Source organism: Cyanistes caeruleus, chromosome 6, assembly GCF_971803275.1.
Source record: "Cyanistes caeruleus chromosome 6, bCyaCae1.hap1.1, whole genome shotgun sequence".
NCBI lineage: Eukaryota > Metazoa > Chordata > Aves > Passeriformes > Paridae > Cyanistes > Cyanistes caeruleus.
Genome location: NC_141706.1, coordinates 42,699,952 through 42,725,743, shown reverse-complemented (window position 1 = coordinate 42,725,743; position 25,792 = coordinate 42,699,952). Strand labels below are relative to the sequence as shown.

Below are 25,792 nucleotides of genomic sequence, written 5' to 3'. Positions count from 1 at the left end.
TGTTTGGGGAAATGTTTACAAATAATTGGTTATGAGAAAATCTGTTGTGAATTAGTCTTTTTTATTTATTGCCCATTAGATGCAAATAAATCAGCTTGTTCATAATAATACATTGCATTCTACATCAGTTGCACACTATATTAAATGAGCACATCACTGTGCAAACTTTTGAAATGCCTAAAATAAAAGCTGGGCAAAAGTTTCCATTTACTAATGCTCTAAATGTTAAACAAATTATAAGACCAGTCAGTTTGAACAGCATAGTATGAACAAGACAGGCAGAGCAATACAGCAAAGCCTCACAGGATATATTGAAGATAACAAACTAAATGCCTCTCACAGCTGTGATTGTACCAGTAGTCCACAATTCAACAGATTTTTGCATCATGTTTATCAGTAGGAAGCCAGCCTGATCTGCTTACAAGTGAATGGAAGGCAGAGCTATGCTCTACCACTTGCCAGGCCCTTCCATCTCTGTGTTTTAATTTAATTTCAACTAGAGCAAGTTCTGCCTATGTCATCTCCCTTCCCTGAGTCCCACATCAAAATCCCACATATTATTGTGCTGCATTTAAGGAAATTTTTTAAATATTTTTCAGTATAAGAAAGAAATTCAACATATTTTTAATAGTTTTAACTAAATATTAGTATCTTGAAAATTCAAAAGCATTACTGTTTCCCAATTTACTGAGATGTTTGCTTTTCCAGTAACTTTGGCTAGCTTCCTTTATGCAAAGCTCATTATGGAAAGAGCGAGCAAGTCTTTTTTGTAAAATAGAACATCTTGTCCTTAATCCTTGGATACTCTTAAGGTGTGTAAAGCTAGCCAGGCTGCTTGTTCATATTAGAAATTAAGCATTTGAAGATGCATACCTCTTCAAGGGAAGAAACCCTAAGTTGATGCAACATTTTTAAGTGCCAGAAGGAAGTAAATCTTTAAAATGTTTGTTAAATTGCAAATGCAACTCTGGACTACAAAGAGGAAAAAAAACCATAGATTTCTGGTAACGGGATTAAAGGCCAAGGCCACAGCTTTATTGAAAGACAGTAACTCACACTACAGAATTATCTGACAGCCAATAGTCCTTGCAGCAGTAAATAATAAGAGCTCAAGGCAAAACACCACATACACTGGACCCCATATAAATGCAGTCCAGCCCTAATGTCAAACTCTTAAGTCTGTCAACACTGATGAAACTTGTTTTGAGGTATGAAAGATGTAATAACACTTTATATGGCAATAAAACTTTACTTTGCAGTGACTCTTCCTTTCCGGTCTTCTTACTGCACGCATCAAAAAACATTGGTGAAAGTCAGCTTTAACAAAAATTAGAGTGAGAACCAGACAAATCAAAAGTATTTGACTGTTCACCACCAAATCCATTCAGAGCACTGAATTCTAGAAACTTTTCTAAGGTATTCAAGAACTTCTGTCATATTAGATAAGATATAAATTATTACTCAAATTAATCAACGCAAAAAAAAAAGCATGCACACTGTCACTGAAACCACCAGAAATTTGTGAATGCACTAATGTACCTTGCTGAAAAAACCCTTTGCCATTTGCTAATTTCTTACCTAATACACCTTGAGCCAGCTTCACAAAATTATTTTAGTAATATTATACAAGGTCAACATTATACTCCTGTACTTCCAGGGTTATAGTTCCCTTTTAACATAATTCAAGAAAAGAGCTCATTCCTCATATTAAGTTGTTCCATTCCAAGTAAAAAATATTTAAAACTGAGTCCATCACTACTGTTTGTCTCCTGCCCTAGAGTATCATTCTGGAAGGAAAGAGACCACTTCTAGCCTTTTTTCAAAAAACATACTCATTATTCTAAGATTTTTATTAGTTTTGTAACGAATAAAAATAAGAATGAGTAAGAAGCAGAACAAAGGTAAATTAAAAAAAAAAAAAATTAATTTGAAGTGTTATGTCCTCAGGCAAAAATGCTGGGAAGAGCTGATTTTGCCTGTAATTCATATTACCTTGAACAAGGTATTAAAAATTTTTGTTTATATAGTGGTTTTACTTGTCCACATAAAGATGAACCAAGCAATATTTCAGTTCAAACATAAAATAAGATAGGAAAACTTTGATCTTTAAGGTCCCTTCTACCACAAACTATTCTATGATTCTATGAACTTGAAATCCACAAATAGGAAGAACAGACGATAAACCCTCCTCAAAATCTGCAGGTATAGGAGTCACTGCAACAGGTACATAGTCTGATTTAACAGGGATCTTCTCACCACCTCAACACTTACAGGCTCCTACTACACACTGTCGTCTGCTGAAATACATAAGCAAATAAAAGGCTCATCATTCTCAGTCACACAAAGGTAACAGAGCAGGAACTGTTTTTCTTACCTGTAAAATAATGACCTGTGTTAATATACATGCATTGTTCTCAGTCACACAGAGCTCCTGCTCTTTTTCAAGAATATCTGCAAACTACTGCAATGTTGTGAGCATTTGAGAAACAAATTACTCATGTGTAACAGCAGCTCCAGCTCCGGATGTGTGCATGCACTTGAGTACCCATGCCTTTCCCTCCTGGTGGCTCGCCAACTTAGCACGTACATAGTACATAATTTTTGTCACTGTTAGCTGAAGGCACTGCTGGCACTTGAAGACCTCATTTTAACTATGCAGCAAATCTACAGACTATTTCACAAGCTGCTGCTGCTGCTACTGACTTCAGGCTAGCTGCTACAGGTCACAAAGGTCACTAAAGCCAGATCGGTCACTAGGATCAATTCTCCCTTCACAAAGATGCACACAAGAAAAGAAGTGGTGGGAAACCCAGGGCAGGTGTGCCATCCCCACAGTCTTTATATCAGCAGCACCTACCAGGTGGTAGAAGTCAATTCCCATGCAGGTGGGGATCCCTAGTTTTGGCTAAGACACTGTGCCTTTAAAAGAAACAGCTCACTGGAAGTAAAACATTTCTGCTTCAGTATTTTGCTATTCCTGGGAAGGGGAATAACCTTTCAATCTTTTTGCAACTGCTATGAGGCTTAAACAGAGGAAATCCTACTTGGATATCTTTTAAACCAGAATAACCTGCCAAAATATTCAAGGGAAAGAGCTCATGATAGTGTTATATTCTTTTCTGAAAGCTTAATTTAGACAACTACCAGCAGATCCCTTCATGGACACAGCAAAATCTTAAACTCTCTCTATTTGACTGTGCTAGCCTAAGGCATTAAGTTCAATCCACCATGTCGCACCTCAGTAACTCGACACAGACTAGGAAATTCTTACAGTCAGCTTCCCCAAGGGATTTGTTAAGTTTCACATACATTTAGTTGTGCAGTTGGCCTGTTCAAATTGATAAACTTGTTGCTCAGTGCTTGCAGATTTTGTCACTAGGAAAAATAAGTACTGGATTGGGGGAAGGGAGGCTACTACGGTTCAGTAATAACTTTAAAAAAAATAATAATTACACATGCATTACTGCTCCTATCTCTTCTTGAAGAGACATTTATTTTGCAGAAAAGACAGGCAAATACTCTGGTGATGGGCACATTAAAAACGCCACAGATAGACAAGATGAATGTCATTAATGTGTGAAAAATGAATAGAGCAGGCAGACACAAAAATTCTATTCAATCCTATCAAATATAAAGAAATAATTCACCACATGAATATCCTGTGTATCTGAACAATACACATATATAATATGCAGGTTACTGATAAAGACTTCAGTCCGGAAAAGCACTTAAACATTCTTACTTTTTAGTAAGTGAGCAGTGCATTGGAATCAATAAAATTACTCTCTGGATTAAAGTGTATGTCTTAATATTTTTTTTGGTTGAAGGCTATATGACCCACATGTAACTGTTAGATTACTTTAATAATGTTGTAACCTGTCATAGTGATGTTTATGGTATTACTGAGTAAAAGTAACTTCCCTCACATCCAACTGATGCTTATGGGTATAAAAATTACTAGCCTACGCTATGTACATCATGAAGCAAACCAGTTCAACCCAGTATCTGCAATGGCTTTTGTCAGCATTGGCAGAAGAAAAATGGAGCAGAAAAGCAGCAGGAAGCACAGGCTGGAGAAATAAGAAGCATGAGGAGCCTCCTTTCCAGAAGGGTAGCTGTATGGACCTACAGCAAGCACAAAGCCTGTGGTGCTGGCAAGAAAAACCAGGCATGGTCACAGAATCAAACCAAAGGAAGATATGATGTCTCTTTTCATCAGTCTTCAGAACACACAAATTAAAACTCTCTGTATCCTGCAGAGCTCCTCAATTACTTGTCATTACTATTGTGTGAGACAGAAAGCATTTAGTCCTCAGTGTGTAGCACAGATAGCACACCAGACTTCTCTTTCAGCTATAGAGTCATGTATTTTGATGACAACCCAAAAAGAAGCAATTCCTTTCTCCATCTTTCCTCAGATGCCTTTGTTATAAAATACAAAAAGCCTTATTATCAATCCTTCCACCTAAACTGCACAAGGATTTCCAATGATGAGATTAATTTACAAAGTTGATGCATTGCAATACCAATGACAGAGGCACCTAAACGGGTCCCTTAGCTTCATAGTTCTGCAGGGATTGGTGATCTGCAGTTCGTGAGATATTCTTAACAGTTACAGGTTTACAAACAGTATGTGACTGTCCTTGTGACTTGTCCAAGATGAAGATATTCCCATTTCTGAAATGGGAATGTCTTCAAAGAAACCCAAAGTGTCCACGTAGCCTTTTTTTTTTATAATGTTAAAAATATCAAGTTTATTATGCAATATATATGTAAACTGCATTTCTTTAACAGATAAAATAATCCCAACAGAAATACACAGTTTCAAAAGTAGGATAAAGAGCACTTAAGTTATAAAGACTTAATAAAGCTAAGAGAAAATATAGACATGTATATCACAGGCTATTCAGGACACAGAACCTATAAGGTCAAGTGTTTTAGACAAGTTTAAAGACAAGTTTTGAGGCAGAGTTTACCTACAAGCAAATTGGTATTTAGGTGCAACAAGATATGACTTAATCTTATTTTCAGAGGCAGTTATAATACCTGAGCCAATAAACAAAATTGAATTAAGTACAGGCTAGAATCAGGCCTATCTTAGAAAACAACAACTCCACAAACAACAAAAAAAAAAAAGCCCAAACAGACAAAAAAAACTACACTAAAACCCCATCACCAAAACAAACCAACACCCAAACGACAAAATACTTCCAGTCTGGGGTCTGTGCATCCTGCTTTTTCTAACTCACAAGTAAGGTGTCTTTGTAAGCAGACCAGAAGCTTTCACCACACTGCACCTGACCTCTGAAGAAACAGGAGTTCATCATCTGCTGACTCAGTGACTAGAACTTCACAAGAGCTAAATCTGGGGCAGCTACACCTGTCTTCATACTTGAACATAACAATTGTCAGCTCATGAAAGAGAATCTATACTGAAGAGAAAATTCCTCTTGCCAGAGCACAAAAGGGTTAAACAACAGCCCTTCTGCAGTAACCTGTCTGTCTTTCGTAACTACACCACTGTATGTACTCCAACAAAGGTTTTGTACCTACTCAATGACATATTTAATTTGGAAAAAGTAATAAAACAACCCACATATTTTTCCCCCTTCAACTTGCTGTATTTTCAAGATGCAAACTTCTAGTACAGTTATAGATTACTGACAACCAAACTTCTAAACACCTTGTAATTACTTCCTTGTCCCAATTTAATGTTAAAGGATTGCCTTTATTCTGCATAAAGGAACGAAGGTATTGATAACAGCTTTGCCACCTGATATGAAACTTTCCTCTGAAACATGTATAAAATGTCATTTGCATAGAAATTTTATTTAATTATTTTTTTCTATGGACACAATGTTCAGCTTGTCTTTCAAATACTAGGATTGGCGTATCAACTAATCTAAATGACAGTGATAGCCTAGTTAAACACACAGTATACTTGGGAGATTGAAAGGATCTTCCTCAAAAAAACTTAGTTTGTGCAGTCCATTTCAAAAAGAATTCTCCTAAGGTGGATATGAGCCAGGAAGAATGGAGTCTCCCCCCAAAATGCATGCACTGATTGAACAACTATGTAAAATGTACTTCACATGTTTGGAAGATAAACTGTGGGAGCTCTCATTTAAAGATAAACTAGTACCTAGCTTATCTACTCAGTTGAGCTAGCTATAATTCTCATTTCAAGCCAGTTGTAGTTTATTGCTAAACTGAAGGTTTCTGTACTGCCCTAAGAAGAAGTAGTTAGTGTTCCTGTGTAAGAATATCATAGTTTTCAGACAAGAATCTGTTTGCTATCTTTAGTCAGTTCTTCAGCAATTCTTCACATCTTTCAGAATGAGGCAAGCATGAACCAGAAAACTATCACCTATAATACTTATAAAGATCTATGATCCTGTTGATAAACAGGATTCTGAGTAATGGTAAATTTTATATTTTTTATTTTATTATTTTTTCTTTTATTTATTTTATTATTTTTATTTTAATTATAAAATTGTGAAATCCTCAATCATTGGTGGCCAATGAAAAAAAGCATTAATTAGTCACTACAGACGTAAAATAATTCCTACTGTATATAAGCCCACTACAGTCCTACTATTCTTGTCACTAGTCGCAGGGCTTCCTTTTATGAAGCTTTCATCAGTAATTGAACTCCTCACACCGTAAGCACAGACTGCATCTTGCAAAACTAGCCCTTCAAAACACAAAATTCCTCCTCTTAAACATAATTTTTATCAAGTATCACAAATGCTTAGCTTTCTAAGAGGTGTTATTTGATTTCTGAATATGCTCCAACTTCTGAAGACAGAAATAGAGTTTTCTCAAGAATCACAATGACAAGAAAACAAAACAGACAGTAAAGTCTCAGTCCTCCTAATTTATTCAAGACTCTTTACTCCATACACTTGGATTCTAATATCAAATTAAAAATTTCTGCATGTGCTATATTTGATATCAGAGGACTTCTGAAGAAGAAATCACAGCAGAACAAGACAAAGACTACCACTGTGTTTTTCTGTGAATTCAGATAGCCAAACTGATTATTATTACTACTAATGCTTGCAGCATCAATGTTACGCAATAAGGTAAAATTCCACCAAGGAGGAAGCAGAGAGAAATAAAGCAAAGTTACCTACCTATACTTATTTGGAACAGGTCATAGCATACTGAGGAGCGGAAGCCAAGAACACCAAACACCCTATTCCTGCAAGCATTTTCTAGATCAGTCATCTCTCCAGAAGCATCCCCCCAATAGCTCACAGTCAGCTCTGGGAGGCAGCAGGTTAGAGCCAAACCCACCTGTAGCATCCACCTGTTTTACTGCAGGGTCTCCACACACAATGGCCCTAATAATGACTCAGCTGGGTAACTTGCTCTGAGCAGTTAACAGCAGATCCTGCTGCAGCACACAGCTAACCTAGCACTCCTGTGGTGTTGTCTTCTCCACTGCTTGTTGTGCAAGAAAAATAGGCACAGGCACTGGCTTAGCCACCTCCTTTGCCACACTGATATATGATGTACTTTCTGAACCCTACAGCTGTTTCAAATCTGACTGAAATTAGACCAGACAGCAAATTCTTCAGTGAACTACAGGGTTACTGAACCAGCAGAGCTGTAAGAGAGCAAAGGGAAACCAAAGCCATTTCTATGCACTGACTCCATCCTCCACACAATTGAGATATAACCCATAAATTATGTTTACAGTTAAGCCATGAATTGATGCTGACCTCTACTGTACTTTGCTTTTGTCCACCTGTAAAATGGGAATGATAGTAGTGGACTATGTCCATCAGGACAATAAAAAAGTGTTCATTACCATCTGTAGCATCCCACTACAGTTCAGGTAGCATAGCAATATATATATAAGAATACAAGTAAACATAGAAACCTATATAGCATAAAGTGGTTTGAAATCTCCAGATGTCCCTCCTAAAAATTTGATGACAAACTAGAAAAATACAGTGATAAAATAACAGAATAAAAGTAGGTGTGATGCAGGAATTTCCATTTTTTTAACTTTTTTTTTTTTTTTAAGTGTGCAGAACAGGTGCAGCAAGTATCATTTCCCACCTGCTGGTTGGCCCACCTGCTGTCTGCCTGATGGTTCTATCTTCACTACCTTAGTATTTATTTTCAGTATGCAAAGTTAAAGATAATAACATAAATTTTTTTGTGTTTTTTACTCTCAGTATATTCTAGGTATCTCCCCAAATAATTCTATCAAATCCAACATTGTTGCTCTTACAGATAATGGTAAAAAGAAAACACACAACAAAATTATTCTCTGAAATATTCTGTTGTATAGAGCTGACTTTCTGCAGAGAGTCCATACAAAAAAACATTATGTCTCCCTTACTCTGTTTTGCTTTTCATGCTTTGTGTGATGCTTCTCAAGCTGCCAGATGTGAAAGGGGTGGTGTCTCATTTGGTATGAGACATTGCATGGATTCCTCGAACAGGTACCCAGTGTAGAAGGGCTGACAACTGCAGCAATAAAAATCTCGTGAGATGCATGGCAAGAATAATAAAATAGTAGTAATAACAATAAATGCCAAGGTGTAAGTTTTCCTGATTTTAAGCCTATCAGGTTTTCAGAGTTTCAATAAAGTTTTTGGCTGAAAGAGAAAAACATAAGCCAGGATACCAGGGCATTTGATGTAAAACATTGCGTCTCATTAACTCATAATTAGATGAGAATTAGAAACATTATAGCAATTCTCTCTTATCCTGCAATTCTCTCTCTCCACTCATTATTCACACAGATATTTACAGAACTGGGGAAACTTACAAGGAAACTTGCATTTCTGAAAAAGATCTGTAATTCCCTGGTTCTGTTCAGTGCTGCAGTTCTGTGGATACTCAGATTACTGGACACCTCGGTTCATCTCTCCCCCAGCTCACCTGGGCTCCTCCCCAAAGATTGCTGGGTGAGAAAGGTCCAGAGCAGACAGCATACTTCCAGGAGGGAATGCAAGTGCCTCCCCACAGCCTATCCACTTAAACAGCCATGCTTGCTCCCCTTTCAGCTAATGCTGCCACTTCGGGGAACCGTTCTCATTTCCCCGCTTAGATCACAGACTCTTCTTGTTGGTTTAATTTATTAAAAGGAAACCTAAATTTAAGTGAACTCATAATCAGCACTAAAACCTAGATGACACCTGCAGCGTATGGCCCGTACCCACACAGCACAGCTGCACTGCAAAGAAAGTCTCGCTGATGATGGGGACTGGCAGCTCTCCCAGCTTCCAGTCTTCCGTGCCTTCAGTGAAAGATATGACTGACATCTGCATTTGTGAAATCCCTGCCACCACACACTCGCAAGGACAATGTTTGGACCTCTATTCTGTCCCACAAATCCATGTAGGTTTTCACAGCAATGCACCAGTGGTTTGATATGAAAGCATTTCTATCTGATCATGTGAACTTCCCTTCTCACTGAAGCTGAAGTGCATCTTAAGCCTTCTCTTTTTTTGACAAGAAATCTATTGATCTGCAATGAGTAATTATTCACTAACAATACAAGAAGTAATTAAATTTGAAGTTTCATGATTCTGTACAGTGAGATCCCTACATTTATAACTTGAACAATATTTAATTCAAAACAGTTACTAATTTCACTACTTTTATTTTACAGTTTATTGTGTGTAGTTTGTTAGTTTAGAAGATACTTCCTTAAGCGCCACCTTTTGTTTTTGCTGTTTTTAAAAATTTTCCAGTTCTTTCTTTGACTAGCCCAAGTGCCAGAGAAAATTATACCATGCCAAAGAATAATGTAAAGGCTACTGTCCCAGCAATAATGTATTTGTTATTGCTCAAGAAAAAGGAACACTTTCATAAATGCGTAAGTTGTGAGAATAATTCACTTTGGTTATCAACACTACATGAAAAAATAAATTGAGGTCAGACAAAACAAAAATTAACAATTGACAGTGACAAAACCTTAGGATTTTTGCACTGAGCAAATGTCTTTCTTACAGCTTTCTCACATCTAGAGTACTGTGTTAACTCTTCTGTATCTATGTACTTTTTATATTCCGATTCCAAATTTTTCAATCTTTACCTGTGGCTACTTGCATTTCAGCACACAACAAAACAGCAGTTTATTTTACTGTGCTGTTAAACAGGGCATCGTTTTATTATTTTAAAGAAATCACTTCTAAAAAGTCCAATAAATCAGTGTTTCTTAAAGATAAAAGTTTGCAGAAATGTTATTTGCTCTGTTTTTTCTCTTAACCGGCTTTCTGTTTAGCATTAATTTTAAATGTAATGTTATTTCAGTCAACCAATACTTTTAAGCATGCTGAATAGTGTGGAACATTCCTTTATTCTGATGTCATGCAGAAAGCATTTTTCTCAGAAGACATCTTTTGTAGTTGTAACCAAAAGGCAAAAGAAACTGGAGATCTCAAAAGGTGGGGGGAGGCGGGGGTGGGGGGGCTGGTAAAGGCTTAAAACTCCTCAATCCTGTCACTTCTAAAACTGTATTAGAACCACACATATTTTTTGGCAGTGACATCTTAAAATAGTCCCTTATAAGCCAACACTTCTTTGCGACATTCAAGGTATTATACCCATTTTTACAGGTTTTGACTAAAAATTCCTTGCATTATTGTACTGTATCACAGGGAAGTTCGCTATAGTTTCATGAAAGACGTTTTCATTTCTGACTGGCATCTTCTCAATAGCAGGGGGCCCAGGCATACCGCTCTCTTCCAGGCAAACCTTTCTGCTCTTAAACAGTACAGCATTCATAATTTGCTTTCAGCACCGCAGGGCAGCTACACAGAGAAGTTTCTGCAACTAAATAGGTTACATCACAGACAAGTCCACTATTTGGCCAAGGTGTAGAACATAAATACACCCCTCACTCAGTTCTGCACCTTACAAAAATACAATGTTATCTACCCCAAAGACATGCATTTTCACATTCAGCCTGGTATGTTGTGTATTTTAATGTGTTTATTATCACTCCCAATTAGGTACATGAAAGGGAAAAATCAACTACAGAATAAAGGAAACTTCAAAAACTTAACAGGATAAATGCGTGTACTGGCAATAACTTTTCTTTCTGCAAATACTCTGAATTCTCACTGTATGAAACTGTACTTCATGCTGGATGTTACTTCCTAGGCTGTCTTACAGGCATAAACATAAAGGGAAGGCATAATAAGGTAAAATTGCTGAAAAGTGTCATCAGCGTGATTCAGGAAAAAGAACTTCTCTTATGGGAAGGAAACTTTGGGTGATCCCAAGATAAATTATGAAGTTATAATTGAGAAAACTTTGATGTCATCATATTCTAGTCTATTGGAACATTCCACACAGGTTTATTTAGAAAAGGAAAATAAAGCATTTTGCAAGTACTTTTAAAAAGCTTTTAATCTGAATAGTTACAGTTGATAGTTGTGTACTCAAAAATCATAGAATATGCTGAGTTGGAAGGGACCTACAAGGATCATCAAAGTCATCTCCTGGCTTTGCACTAGACCATCCCAAGGATCACACCATGGGCCTGAGTGGTGTCTAAACACTTCCTGAGCTCTGTCAGACTTGGAGTTATGACTACTTCCCTGGGGAGTTTGTTCCAATGTTCTACCACCTTTCTGGATGAAGAACTTTTCTTAATATCTGATTAGAATGTTAAACCCAGCCTTAACAAAGATGTCACTGAACCAGGGAAAACGTCACGCGTTATCAGAGTTACACGCTACAAATGCAGAGATATATGTACATAGCCTGTTTGAACTGAGAAATTCCAGCTGTTGTTGGAATTGTTGTTGTTGTTGTTGTTGTTACAGCAACCACAAGTAATAACACACAATGTACACAAACTTCTGTGTACTTCTTAGAAATAAAGACACTTTAGGTTGTGCATGTTATTTGGTATTATTACTGAACTGAGATACAGGTTATATGTGTGTGCGTGTGTATATATATATGTATATATATGTATATATATGTATATATGTATATATATATATATGTGTGTGTGTATATGTAGATAGATAGATTGATGATAGATAGATAGATGATAGATAGATAGATAGATAGATAGATAGATAGATAGATAGATAGATATAAAGTAAAATAATACGCAGTTGATAAAGATATTGCCACCCATAATAAACTCCTTTTAATTTTCTGAATACCTACCAATTAGTACACCAGCTGCAACATATTCTGCCAAAAACATACCATGTTTCAAGTAGGCAAAGATCACATAATTGTCAAAAAACTGCAATGCTAAAACAGGAGAAGCCTGGTTTGTATTATCTTTTCTTAAGAAATATCTCTGGAACACATTCTGCCAGAGGTGGGACTTGGGAGAACCTTGGCTTTTCATGTGTAATTTGGAACTGGGATCCCAGTTTATTCCTGTGGAATGAAGGAGACATGCTCCAAGCAGATCTATAATACTAAATCAAATCTTTAGGGTTGGTAGGGGCCTCTGGAGATCAGTTAGTCTAACCTCCCTGCCAAGGCAGGGTCACCTAGAGCAAGTTACACAGAAACACGTCCAGCTGGGGTTTGAATGTCTCCAGACAGGGAGACTTGACAACCTCTCTGGGCAGCCTGTTCCAGTGCTCTGCCACCCTCAGAGTAAAGAAGTTCTTTCTCATGTTGAGGGGGAAGCTCTTGTGTTTTAGTTCATGACCACTACTCCTCATCCTGTTGCTGGGCACCACTGAAGAGTGACACCATCCTCTCAGCACCTGCCTCTGAGATATTTCTGATATTTGCCTTAACAAAATCCCCTCTCAATCTTCTCCAGACTAAACAGGTCCAGCTCCCACAGTCTCTCCTCAGAGACAGATGCTCCAGACCCCAGATCATCTCTGTGGCCTCCACTGGACACTCTCCAGTAGCTCCTTGTCTTTCTTGTACCAAAGAGCCCAGGACAGGACACAGCACTCCAGATGTGGCCTCACCAAGGGAGGTGGATCACATCTCTCGACCCTCTGGCCACACTCTTCCCAATACACCCCAGGATAGTAAGACCTATTACTTTTAATACACTCCTCCAGTGACAGGAAGAGATGTGACTGTTACTCCCATTCAAAAGAAAAAATATTTAAAAATATCTTTAAACATTGTATCATCCTATTACCATTGCTGGGAATACTCATCATTGCTTCAACGGGAAAAAATGTTTTTCCACTTTCAGTTTTCCTTCTACAGGCTCAACACAGCTACAAAAGAGTAGATGGCTTATGCATCAGTAGAAATGGCAGCTAAGTTCCGGATGTAGGGTCCTCTTTGCTGGTGATCCATAAACCAGAAAGAATACAGGTAGACTTTCAGATTCCAGGTTGAGTTTGGGCACTAGCAGTCAAGAAAAACACCTCTTCACTTACTCCTTTTTCCCTTTAGTTCTATAAAATAAATGAAATTATTGCAGGAAAGACAATCCTCTGCTTCATGCTAACAGATTTTTTTAAGAGTAGTTTTTGCTTTAAAAAACATCATGCACTGAATGCACACTGTTGTCCACCACAAGTACTGTGCCATGTGCTTACTAAAAAGAGCATTAAAACATAGAAGGAAAAAAAAAATGGGGCTGCTTTTGAAGGAAATCATGCTAAAAAACTTCACAGAAGCAGTCCAAAATCAAGAGTTCTAAATGTGAAAATAATGTAAGATTCTCAGCCTCAAGCAGGATGGCTGAACAGATGAAAGCAAAAAAGGGCAGTGTTTCTGCATATTTCTCAACCATTGCTTTTGCATTGCTGTGGAGGATTAACAACCCAAACAAAAAAAAAAATAAACTGCTTTGTGTTTTAGTCATTCAGTCGTCTTGAAATTATTATTTCCACTCAAAACTTAAATTAATGTGCAATACAGACATTCAATACTAGAAGGGACTACACAGCACCATGAAAGTTAAGCAATAATATGGTGTACCTATATGTTCTTGGAAGATATACCACATAACCTTTTAAGCTGGAACTCAGTAGAATAAACTAGAACTATACACAAACGATCACGAGCGTGTAAAGACATGTGTCTATGAAAAATACTTAAGAACAGCCTCCATGATCAGTGGAAAGACAATGCTGAAAATGAAGTTTACCTCCTACACCCTTAAAAAAAAAAGGCATAAATTGCTATGTGATTTTGTTCCACAAACTCAGTGGTAGCAGTCCTCCCCAGCCTTCCTGCTACGTAGCCCCTTAAATGACACTTAACTATGACTAACACTTAAAAGTGCAAGTTCTTCTTTATTTTCTTCTACTAGTCACCCCTAAAGTTTATCATTCTTCATATTTATAACATACCCACCAAAAGCAAAAATTCAGTGTCGTTCATAATGCTTTGAAAGAGAGGCAGCTTCACAAATGATAGGAACCTTGGGGCATTTAAAATTGAATGCATTTTTAAAATTACTTTAAATTTCAGCTACAGACTGTAGCTAGGCCTGCTTGCCTAAAGATAATGCTCTGTATTACCATGCCATAGATCTGGGTTAAATTTCCAGCCTCCCAAGCTGGCACAACCTGGGGTGAGACTAGTACCTCTTGTTATCGTGCAAGCACCACTTCAGCCGATTAAGGAGCAGCACTGTTCAGCTCTGAAGAGAATCTCATCCTCCTCACCAAGAAGCTGTGTCTTTGAGCACAGAGAGAGGTTAAAAACAGGGTTGAAATGGAGTATATCCTCAGGGCTCCATCAGGGACATGAAAGACAACCCCAGAAAGTATGTTATATGACAACAAAGACATCAAATAATTTGAGCGGAATAGCTGCCTCCTACCTCTACAAGTTTCCCTGGCACTTCCATATGCAAACAGTACCTTTTTCCCCTTCCATCACAAGATTTTTGTGTATTGCTCTTACATGCTAAGAAACAGCTGCTGTATTTCAATCCAGATAGCTAAATTACAATGGTGGATTAAGTTATTCACACGTAATGGATCAATTACCAGCATCTTCTGTACTCAGTGAAAAACAGAAACTACTTGCAAGAGGGCATGTATAGAAAGCAAGCAGCTGGGTTCAAGTGTTGCTACTTAGTCCTCACACTCCCAGTCCTAAAACGTCACACAGTCTTGTGCACTAAGCCCTGGTAAGAAGTTCAAAATTTAATTTACATTAAGGAATGAAGGGATTTGTTTCACAACTCCCAGGTACCAGTTAAACATTCAAATTATTCTTGTTACAATGATAAACACTCTAAGTGAGTAAATGTGTGGTATTTCCAGAGATTCAAAGACAGTCCAGGCACAGGAACTTGGTTCTTGCCTGCTTTCTGAAGAGAAACAGAGAAATTACAAACTTGAACAGCTTCTTGTAAAGCAGCTAGGGATCCTTTAGAAAGAGAGGTACCATCACACTACACGGTGTCGAAAGACAATGCTGCTACACTTGGGCTCATGGTACAAGCTTTGTATCTGATGACTTTAAAGCTTTGTAGTGTGACTACTTGGCTTGAAATCTGATTTTCTCCATTAATGCAGTTATATACAAAAGAAAAATGACTTTCAGATTAAGGTAAGCAGCTGCATAGTTAACAGTGGGAGTAAAACCAGCATCTGTGGTCTTGTGCAAATCAGTATTAGTTTAAGACTGGATATTGACAAATAAATGGCTGAAAGGCTACATACTTGCTGGAATATAGAAAAAGCCAAAAAGGCCAGCGCTAAAGTGCCTAAAAATTTGAAAGATATATACTGCTGAAAATTAAATTGAAATACATTTTCTAAATACCCTCTGCAACATAAGTGGCCTGTATCTTCTTTCAAGACGGAGTATCAGTTTATTTCAAATTTAGAGATATTGGCCTTGATTCAAATTCATGGCAGTTATAGAAACCAATGTTCCATGGCTTGATTCAGGTGGCAAGCATTAAATCTTTTTCCTGCTGTCATGCAACAACAACTTTAATACAAATTAGCACTGCCAAACTCAGTTTCCTGAGCTCAGAAGTCCTTGATGCTACTCCCTGAATTTTATTCATACTTTCACACGGATTGTGCTTTGCTGAAATTGTTGTAGCTGACAAGAAACAAAAAAAAACCAAAAAACAATTTAACGACACTGGACTCAGTATTATAATTCATGACATTATAGAAAATTTAGCATGCAGCTCTTCATTATTTTTTTAACCGAGGTAAAGCTCAATCAAATCCATACAATGTTTGTGGGGAGGTTTTAACGTGTAAATTTGGTTTATATTAGTCAGATCTTCCCTTCAGACCATTTGTTTATGCTGAACCTAATCTTGCTAGTCAACAATAACTCATTTTTCAAGATACCAATTTGACTTTTACAATGGCCTTCTTAGAGTTCAAGACAAAACCATCCAATCCTCTGAAAATACAAGGCAACAAACCAAAAGCAACAATTTTTCTCAGTCTTCCTTCTCAACGGGAATATACAATTAACTAAACTTGACACTCCAGACAACTCAGAATGAGATCCAGAGGGTAGATGTGAGTCAGAGAAAGCATATTTCCACTTAAGAAAGAACCCTCTGTTTCTCCAATCAGCCACTCCAGACTGATGGGCCCTTAATTGCAGAGTTCCACAAAAAAGAGTGGGAAATGCCAATGAGTACCTAAGCCTCCTTGGTTTCCATGGCCATGCTCAAAAAACCCTGGCGAAAATTTGCATTTCAAGGAACGCCCAGTTCCAATTCCTTGTGACTCCCATAGAAGTAAACCAAAATCCAAAACCACTTCCTAGCAAAATTTCTGCCAAACCAGTTAACTCCCTGTAACTTGAAAATGAACAACTCATTCTATCTGAATTCAGACTTCAATTTACAGCCAGTCATTCATCAGTCTGTTTTCCTTTTTTATTAATATTTTACCACTAATTTATAATCCAGGAGAACCAAAAGCTAGTCAAGTTCTTGGCTTCAGTGTGCTGCCAGTAAAAAGGCATATAATGGTCAGTACTGGTCAGAGACTTACAATGTGTGAAGATAAAGGAAGCAAAACAAACTAAAATAACATCTCTTTTCCTCCTCAAAATCCTGCAATGATGAGGATAGCCTTGCTAGTCCTATGAATAACAGGATTTTTATTTAACACCTAATTTTAACCTTTTTCATTTTTGAATAACTGCAGCCTAGCTATTTTCTAAGTGACTTGCTTTTGGAATTTTTTTAACTTTTTCATCTAAAAGACAATCACCAGTTTCTCAGTTACCTCTTTATCTGTGTACCTATAACTACTCTTGGCCAACTGCCTTGCAATCATGCATGAAGACAGAAACACCAAAGTAAGCACAGGGTAACATCACTGAGGCTCTGAAGGCGTGATAATACAGAACACAGAACACTTGTCCTGGCTGGCCCTTCCTGCTCCTTGTCCTCATAGGGAATGCTGGTGTTTTTCCTCACAAAAGGGGAAATTATACTTATGGTTCTCCTCATAAATGGGTTAAAGTGATTCTCCAATATAAATAGGACTGCAAAGAGACCAAAAATAGTGATTAACATGTTTAACTAAAATTGTGCATGCATGTGTGGGTGTGTCTTCTGGACCACAAAATTTTACACCACTATCAAAGGATAATATTTTTAATAATTCATGCTAACAATGCTACATGCTTATCCAGGATTTGTAGCTATTTTGCCAATAGTCAGTGCTAAGACAAAGAGAATTTTGTGAAAACTCTGCTCCTACCTAAAGGTCATACAGGTAGGAAATATACTTCAAAGAGCACCAAAGGTGTTTACAAAAATAACAAAAAAGAAGTAAGGAAAGCAACAGGTTCAAGGCAGACTATGCATTGATAAAATTCACTCTTTATCTTACTACATATCAAGTATTTATCAGTTGTCAGGAATAGAAATACGATGCTTCTTTTAAGACTCATAAATGTGAACGCATAAAAAAGACTTCCGGTATCTACTTACAGTTTGGAATTGCAGAGATGGCAGTGTTACCTTGCTGTCATTGAAATCAGAGAAGGGTCTCTTACTGATTTCACCTGCAGTAGGCCCCGAGTGATAAAAAAAAATCGGATGTCTTAAATGTAAGTGAAAGCTTCCAAGAGAACCTGAACATCTTACTGGCACTGACTTATTTTGGAGACTAACAGCAAGACATTATATAAAATTTTGGCTCTAGTACCTACAGTAAGTGAATGTTTTTGCATCTAAGGCATAAAAACATCTACAGAGAGAAAAGAATAGGAAAAGCAGAAGAGGAAAGTTGGAACGGATTTTGATGGGATTTCCTAGCTGCACTGCACATACTCAGCTGGATACTCAGCTGGTGTAAATTGACAACATAGCACTGGAGCCAGTGGAGCCAGGGTACTTAACACAAACTAATAATTTGGCTCTGTGTACTGTTGTCAAGAGAAAAATAAGCACAAGCTTTCCCACCGCTGAGATTAAAATATAAAAGTGACCCTAATGAATATAAAGGTGTTTGGGGAATTCCTGTATCTTTTGTGCAAATCAAAAGAAATGATGAAGGGACAGAGAGAGTAATGGCTGAGCAATAATTCCTGATGTACCCTCACTGCTAAGAGATTCATAATTAAAATCTTCTCTAGCTGTGTGCATAGTGCCCATGGCAATATGTGCCTTTGCACTTCACAGAAATAGGGAAAAATTTACTGACAGGGGACTGTGAGCCCAAGATACAGCACTGAAAGAGGTATTTAAACCTGTGAAGTATGCTGGACACCTGTTGAGAAATTCACAAAAATTAATGGTGATATGGGATATTATGGGATGGGCCAAAAATAATAACTAAGCTGGATGCTTAAGCATTAGAACAATTCAATTTTCTCTCCTCATGAAAAAAAAAACTTTTCTTTTTTTAAAAAATCAAACTCTTAAGTGAATGTGAGTTAATAACTTTTCAAAATTTTTTTCAAAATCTAAGTAAAGTTGTGACTTCTGAAAATGAAGTGCAACATACAACCTGGACAAATTATGTTTTGACTATTCCTACAAAGATACTTTCTAGCCTATGGGATAGTTCACTTTTTTTACAGTTTTTCTTATGCTTATAATGTGAAAAGTATCTTGCTGCCCTAAACTTCAGAAATAACTCTCAATTTCTGAGAAGTAATGAGTCATTTCACAGGCACTATCTAGTAAGCATAGCGAATACTATGATCATTTGCCAGACAAAAACCAAAGTAAAATACATTAATTTTATTATTTTGTAAGCCTAGTTAATAATATTAGATACATTAAAACTACCAAGCAGAGTTTTAATAAAAGTTATTATAAGTTATGTAAGTTATATATTATAAGTTATATATATATTAAAAGTTATATTAAATACTAAGAGAATGATTCAGAATCACTTGAATTCAGTAAGAGTCTTTCCATTAATTGACTTTTGTGAGCTTTGAAACAGGGCTGAATTGGTCAGCAACGATGCTCCAAGGCACATCACAAAATAAAATTCAAAAAAGAATATAGAAATAATGCAATCATTGTATCCCTATCACAAGAGAAGAAAAGCCACCTCTTCAATAATCTTTGGCAGAGCTTCCCAAAGCTATACCTGCTTTATACTACACTGCTTGTCAGGGATTCTTCCTCCCTTTTTTTAATCTGAAGTATTTAAGGCAGTCATGGCATGGCCTGCACACAACAGGGGAATGTCCTCCATGACAAATGCCAGGTGCTCCTGCCAGCAGAGCGATTCCCTGACCCTCGGAGCTGGCAGAACAGAACGTCTCCATTGGCTCGGAGGACAGCCAGCTTTCTGAGGAGGCATTTAGCAACTTCCCTGGCCACAAGCAGAAATAAACTTGTGCCATGCACTTAAAATAATAGAAAGAAAAGGCTAGATGGGGACACAAAAAAAAATCTAAAATAAAACTTTCTGCCTGCTTGCTTCTGAATGGTAAGGATAGAACAGATCACCATTACGAGAGAAACAGAAAAATACAAATTCCCTAAATTAAGAAAAATATTTAACACAAAGTTGTATCCCAGGGCTCTTTCTTTCCTACATTTTGTAGCATGGTATCTGTTTCATATTTTGTCTCATTTTGCTTATTTTAATTTTAAATAAATCTTAAATGGATGCTCTTTGGGTAACTTGATGTTCTGGCGTACCCTATGTTGGCAATGAGAATGAAGTCATTAAATGTATGAGTGATTCTGAAAATCTTTAATTGGGTAAGATCCCTGAACTTAGCTATTAAATCTAAAGTAGAAATGCAAGGTTTTGAAAGGCTAGGCCAAAGATTTACAACAAGAAGAGAACGTGTATCGCCATTCTTGCTGCATTAGCATACACTTAGATCACCAGTGCGTTTTGAAAGTTATATCACCTAAAAACACATGACAATACAGAATTGGTTTTAAAATTCAGCCTGAAGTATCCACATATTTCATATATTTTTATTGGGCTTTAAATGTTTGCATGTGAATTCCTAACACCCTTCACTCTCTACTGCTTGGTATCAGGTTTTCACATCTTCAAAGAATTTACCCATTTCTTTTAAAAGTAATTCTCTCTGGCAGAAAGAAGGAACCCAGTCCAGCTTCTACTGAAAACTGGATGAGGTTCTGTGATACTGACATGTTCTTCTATGAAAATCACAATCCAAATGGCATTTTATTGCTAGTGGGCAAAAATTTAAAGAACAGTGGTGATTGGAAAACCAAAGTCACAGTTTTCTAAACAGACCCTTAAGTGCCTACATAACTTTGTGCTTTTCAGTGAGATTAGAGTTTCTGAAGATAAAATATACCTGAGAGTGAAATTTAAGATTCTGAACCACTTGGACTGTTTTGAAAATATTATCCTGCAATTTCAAATAATTGTTCAATAGAGAACATTGGGGCTTTTTTTTCTTTAAAGTAGTCTTTCTCTAAATCTAGAAATTTTAATTTACTAGGACTTAACAGAAAATTTTCACTTAAACAAATCTGCAAACCCAAGTTTCAGTTTCTTGGGCAACTTCAGCATCTGCTTTGTTTATACTAGCAAGTGAAATTGAAAGTAATACATTATCCAGCCTTAAGGGCTTGCTTCTCTTTCTCCTTTCAATTAATCTTGTCTCCAAGGAGTCCTGCATTAAAATAAAATAAAATATCAATACTATTCTTTTTTAATTTCTATGTGTTTAATTATAAGCAACAATTAATCAATTTTTTTCAATTTCATTTCTTCTTGGGGGCATCTCACTGATAAAGCGAAAATCAACAACAACGTATTAATCAAATAATCACAAAACTTTGAGGCAAAAAAGAGTTTACCCCATCAAGATTTTAACCTAAAGCTAAGAAAATCCCATCTTTTACTTGAATTATTGGTAGAACTCATTTATTTTTCCTCAAAAACATTTTCAGCATATATATTAAATTTCAAGAGCAAAGGGCCAATTTATCTTTTCAATTACACTCTACAACTTCATTAACATCAGTGGAATTGTCCAGATACAAGTAATGGCAAAAAATTACTCACAGTTTATACCTTTTTTTTCTGACTACTTTCTATTAGAGGAAAAAGAGCTCGCAACTAATCCACTCTGATATTCCCAGTATGATCCTAAAGCCTGGAAAATGCAAATTTCAATCATTTTGACATTGTTGTTGCTACTAAATCCACTTTAAATGGAAGAACATTAGATACTGCCTCTCTCTTCAACATTTTAATATCAGTGGATCAAATCAAATCTCTCTAGATAGGCTTGGATTTTGATCTATGTGCAAGATTAGTTAAAAGTCACCCAGATTTTCATTCAAACCCCTTAGTTTCTAAGAATTCTCAGTATATCTGATAAGTTGGCCTTCCTACTCCAATTATTTTTGTGAATATATATAAATTCCTCTGACAATGTATTTGACCTTATTTATATAAGAACTGTCATTAGATTTTTTTAGGTACTGTTGCAGATTATAAATTAGGAGTTAATTTCAATTTCTAGAATAATTCTTACAATATTAACCTCTTTTTTCTCTTTAACTTATTTAATTATTTCTACTCTCTTAATCTGTTCAGATAACATAGTCAATTGAAACAATCTCTTTACTTCTGCACAGGCAAAATGTTGTCCATCAGCAGATATCCTGAAGTTTTTTTCTTCTAATCTGTAAATATTTTCCACTGAAAGATTTAAAAAGCTTTAGTATGTTTCTGCTGCACAGCTAAGTTCCCAAAAAAAGTGTAGGGCTGATTTATATTCATTTACCTAAATAAGATACATCTGCCAAATTATTTTACATTGTGCAGGAGTAAATTCATCACTAGAGCAGTAATGAACACCATTCCAGTAAGAAAAGTGCAAACACCAACAACTTTGGTTGTTCTACCACTCACCATTTCCCTGCTCACAGAATCACAGCCTCTCAGAGAAGCTTTCTGCTTCCTGGGAAGGGAATTATTTGTGATGATCTTACCACCACTGCTCCTTTCCTTTGCCCTTGTTAATACCTGGATCTCTTACACAAGAAGTGCCTTTATTTATAGATCTGTATTTCGTATGTATAAAATATATATACTTATTTATCTGCTTAATTTAGCCTCAACCAGAAAAGTTGAGTAAGTGAAAACATGTATCTGACTGGCAATTTTCTTGGGAAAATAAAAGTTTCGTGGTAAGCACAAAACAATTGGCAGGATTTGTTTACCTATATTACACCCATATTTTTTAAAAAATGTAGAACTTAAGTCTGCTTCATAAATTTCACCACCTTTAATTGTAAAAAGGCAGCCAGTGAATTATTTTTAATAATTTATTTGTGATCAAGAGTGATCATAGTTTCTTTTTATCATTATATTTCTAGCTCAGTTTTACACAAGTGGTAATATTTTATGAAAAGTTAGCTCTATGTTATTTTGATTAGTTGTTTTGCTATCTCTATGGACAAATAAATAAATCCATAGCTCAATAACAAATCAAATAAATACTGTGTCAGCAAAGCAGCTGATTACATGATTTTAAAAAATCTGATGTAGAGAAATGTATATTGACAATTACATTTTTAGTGAATCTGACCAAAGAGATAAAACCTCAAAATTCTGTGATCTTAATGCTGCCGGCCTTACGCAAAAAAGATGTTTTCTTTTAACTAAATACTCAAATTTTATCTGTTGGAATCCATTACTTTAAAAGAATAAGGAGTTTGCTGGAAAAAGTTTTTATGTGCCCTCAGGGGGAAAGAAATTTCAACTTTGATGCAATAACAATCACTGCTAAAAACATGTCTGTCAATATGTGATCTTAAAACAATCTCATTAAGAGAGGTATATCTCAGGTATTATTACAAGGCACACTTTTAAACATCCTATTAGCAATTTATGAATCAGTTTATGTAGTGCCATTTTAATGATGGGCCTATTGTTTTTTGCACAAAGTTTTCAGCACCTTGGTAACTTCCACATCTTTTAAATCTTATAAAGCATCTTCACAGTTCTCTAAATCCATACCAAGAATTTTTTTCAGTACCTTTTCTATTGGGCCTCAGTTTAACAAGACATCACCAGTGCTCAGCTAAGGAAATCAGTGAAAAATAGCTGTCTAGATTAGGTATCTACAGAGGTGAATCATCATTTTAGTTCACCCTGTTGTGAAATAATTTTACAGATTAAATAAAAGTAGTTGCATGTTGCATACCACAATGACACCTGTTTACCAACAAGGAGCTGGGCCAGTAATGTCCGCCTATAAGAGAGCTCAGGCTTCACCCTCTAATTTAAAAGTCATGGAAAACACATAAAGCATGAAGTCATAAAAAGCAAGAAAGCATACCAATTTACTTTTCTTTTTAAAGGTGCTTATTTCAGACTTTGATTGCAGTGTATTTTACCTTTCAAAGTGAAAGAGTGGCCCTTAAAGCACCAGCTGCCGGACAGCGGTGCGTGTTCAAGGCGTGCACTCTGCACTCTGTCCTGCTCTGCTGCCTCGAGGAACAATGCCTGGGCAGCCTCCCCCACCTTCTGCCATCCCACTGCTCTGACAGACAAACACACTGAGCTTTACAAGTCCTTGTTTACACTCCTTCTTCAAAGTAATACTTTTGTGATAAAGCGTTGCAAATATGATCTTGCCTCCCGTCTTTACCTTCACAAAAAGAAAGTATTCGGACAGAACTCAGTTCACCAAACCATTCAATGGACAAACGGCGTCATCCTTGCCCATGTCCTGGGTTCTTTCAGAGAAGGGAGAGCCCCATCTTACCACAAAAGGATGGGCAGACTGCTTCTGGGCTTGGACCTGTGACACAGGTGTACTCTCACTGCACAGCCAGCTACACCTTCATCGTGACACCTGGGACATTTTGGCTCACAGGACTAAGAGAAAGAGAAAGAAGTGTCCACACCACATACAGCCCCAAATAATTTCAAATGGAAGCTAAAGAGATTTCCAGAAAAATGCTGCCCCCACCAACTAACATTCCTTTCTCCCTCCTGATCAAAGGACCCTTTCTCATCTGGTCCTTCTAGTAAAAGCTGTGCAGCTCTCTTCAACTATATAAGACTCCACAATTCTTTTGCTTAGAACTTTTCACCTAAGAGATTCCATCTGGGACCCTCTATTTCACAAATGAAGCTCAGTTCCTTTAGTGAAGATGAAGATGAAGATATTTCTTATTTACCAAGGTCAGCTTTCCCAGAGAATTTCTTTTTTAATTTTCAGCCCTCTGCCCTCCCACAAACAAGCACAGTGCTTCAAATGTAAGGACAGAAGCAAGCACCAGATATGCAAGCCTTTGAACATGTTTTATGCCAAATAGTGAAATCATCTGACTGCAGAGTAAAACAGCAACTAATTATATGGGTAGTGGTCTTGCATCTCCCAGTGTAATCCTTTATGATTCACTTCAAGAACAAAATGCTCCCCTTAAAAAAAAAAAAAAAAAAAAGAAGTCTTTGTGCTGCCCATTTGAACAGCAGCCATTCCTCCAGCAGCTTGATGCTCCCACAAAACAAGAACTCCTTTCCTGTAATAATTCTGTTTCCAGGAAATAATAGTCATCAACATGACATGTAACAGTGGTTAAAAAATCAGGCTTTGAAGTGCTGAATGAACACAGGAGCTTTTTTTGAATGTCCAGTGCAATTGTTAATAATTATCTACCTACTTATTTTGTGCATTTCTATATGGCCAACTTGATGCAAAACATTTCTGTACAACAAAAGGAAATTTTAATATTTAATTGGTTTTTCCATTCCTGAAGCACCTCATATCTCTTAGAAACACATCAGACAGAGCTAACCAAATGTCACTAGCTTCAACTTTCATGAGTTTTTAAAATGTATTTGCAATTTTCAAATGCACCCATTTCTTATGTAGAAACAAACTTTTCTTTCCATTTTCTTCCTGTTAAATTTCCATTTCCAGTGGACTTGTTTTTAAAAATTCAGTGTCACTGGACCTCTGAAAAATTCTCACTTATTTCAAATTATCTATCACTTGCAATATAGAACTGAGTTCCTTGGTTTCTTCCAGAATACTTAGCAATATACTTCTAGTAACCATGAAAAAATCCGAAGTGGCAGAAGCCCTCTTGATGCCCAAGGCACAGCTTATAAGCAATTAAAAAAATATGCAGACATTGAATTCAGCATGAACCACTGATGCTAAAGAATGTCTGTAGCATGCTTCTATTCGTGATTAATCCTGTCCACAATGTTAAATAATTGAGGAACAAACTAAATTCCACAGTTCCCAGAACAGTTTTGCATAATTTTGGATATTAAAAAAAGACTTCTGATTAGTACCTTCCTGTGATTTTTCCCTCTAGAAAATAAATGACAATCATTACCTATGGATTGTGCTACAGCCATAATTTTATGATCTATCTATTATGATCTCTATTATAATCTCATCTATTATGATCCCCAACATTTTAAAATAC

At 36.6% G+C, this 25,792-nt stretch overlaps 1 protein-coding gene across 8 annotated transcripts in view; it reads right to left on the bottom strand.

Moving 5' to 3' along the window:
- Nucleotides 1-25,792, bottom strand: part of NPAS3 (neuronal PAS domain protein 3) — a 594,820-nt gene that overhangs the window by 547,883 nt on the left and 21,145 nt on the right. The window contains exons 1-2 of one of the 8 annotated variants that reach the window (XM_086894847.1): nucleotides 7,300-7,324; nucleotides 7,137-7,204 (exon numbers count right to left, since the gene is read on the bottom strand). The exons of 4 other annotated variants lie outside the window; for them this stretch is intronic. The gene's annotated coding sequence lies outside the window, so the exon portion shown is untranslated. Of the gene's footprint in view, nucleotides 1-7,136; nucleotides 7,325-25,792 lie in introns of those variants that run through there. 3 more of the 8 variants (XM_086894845.1, XM_086894844.1, XM_086894846.1) reach the window with 3 other exon arrangements.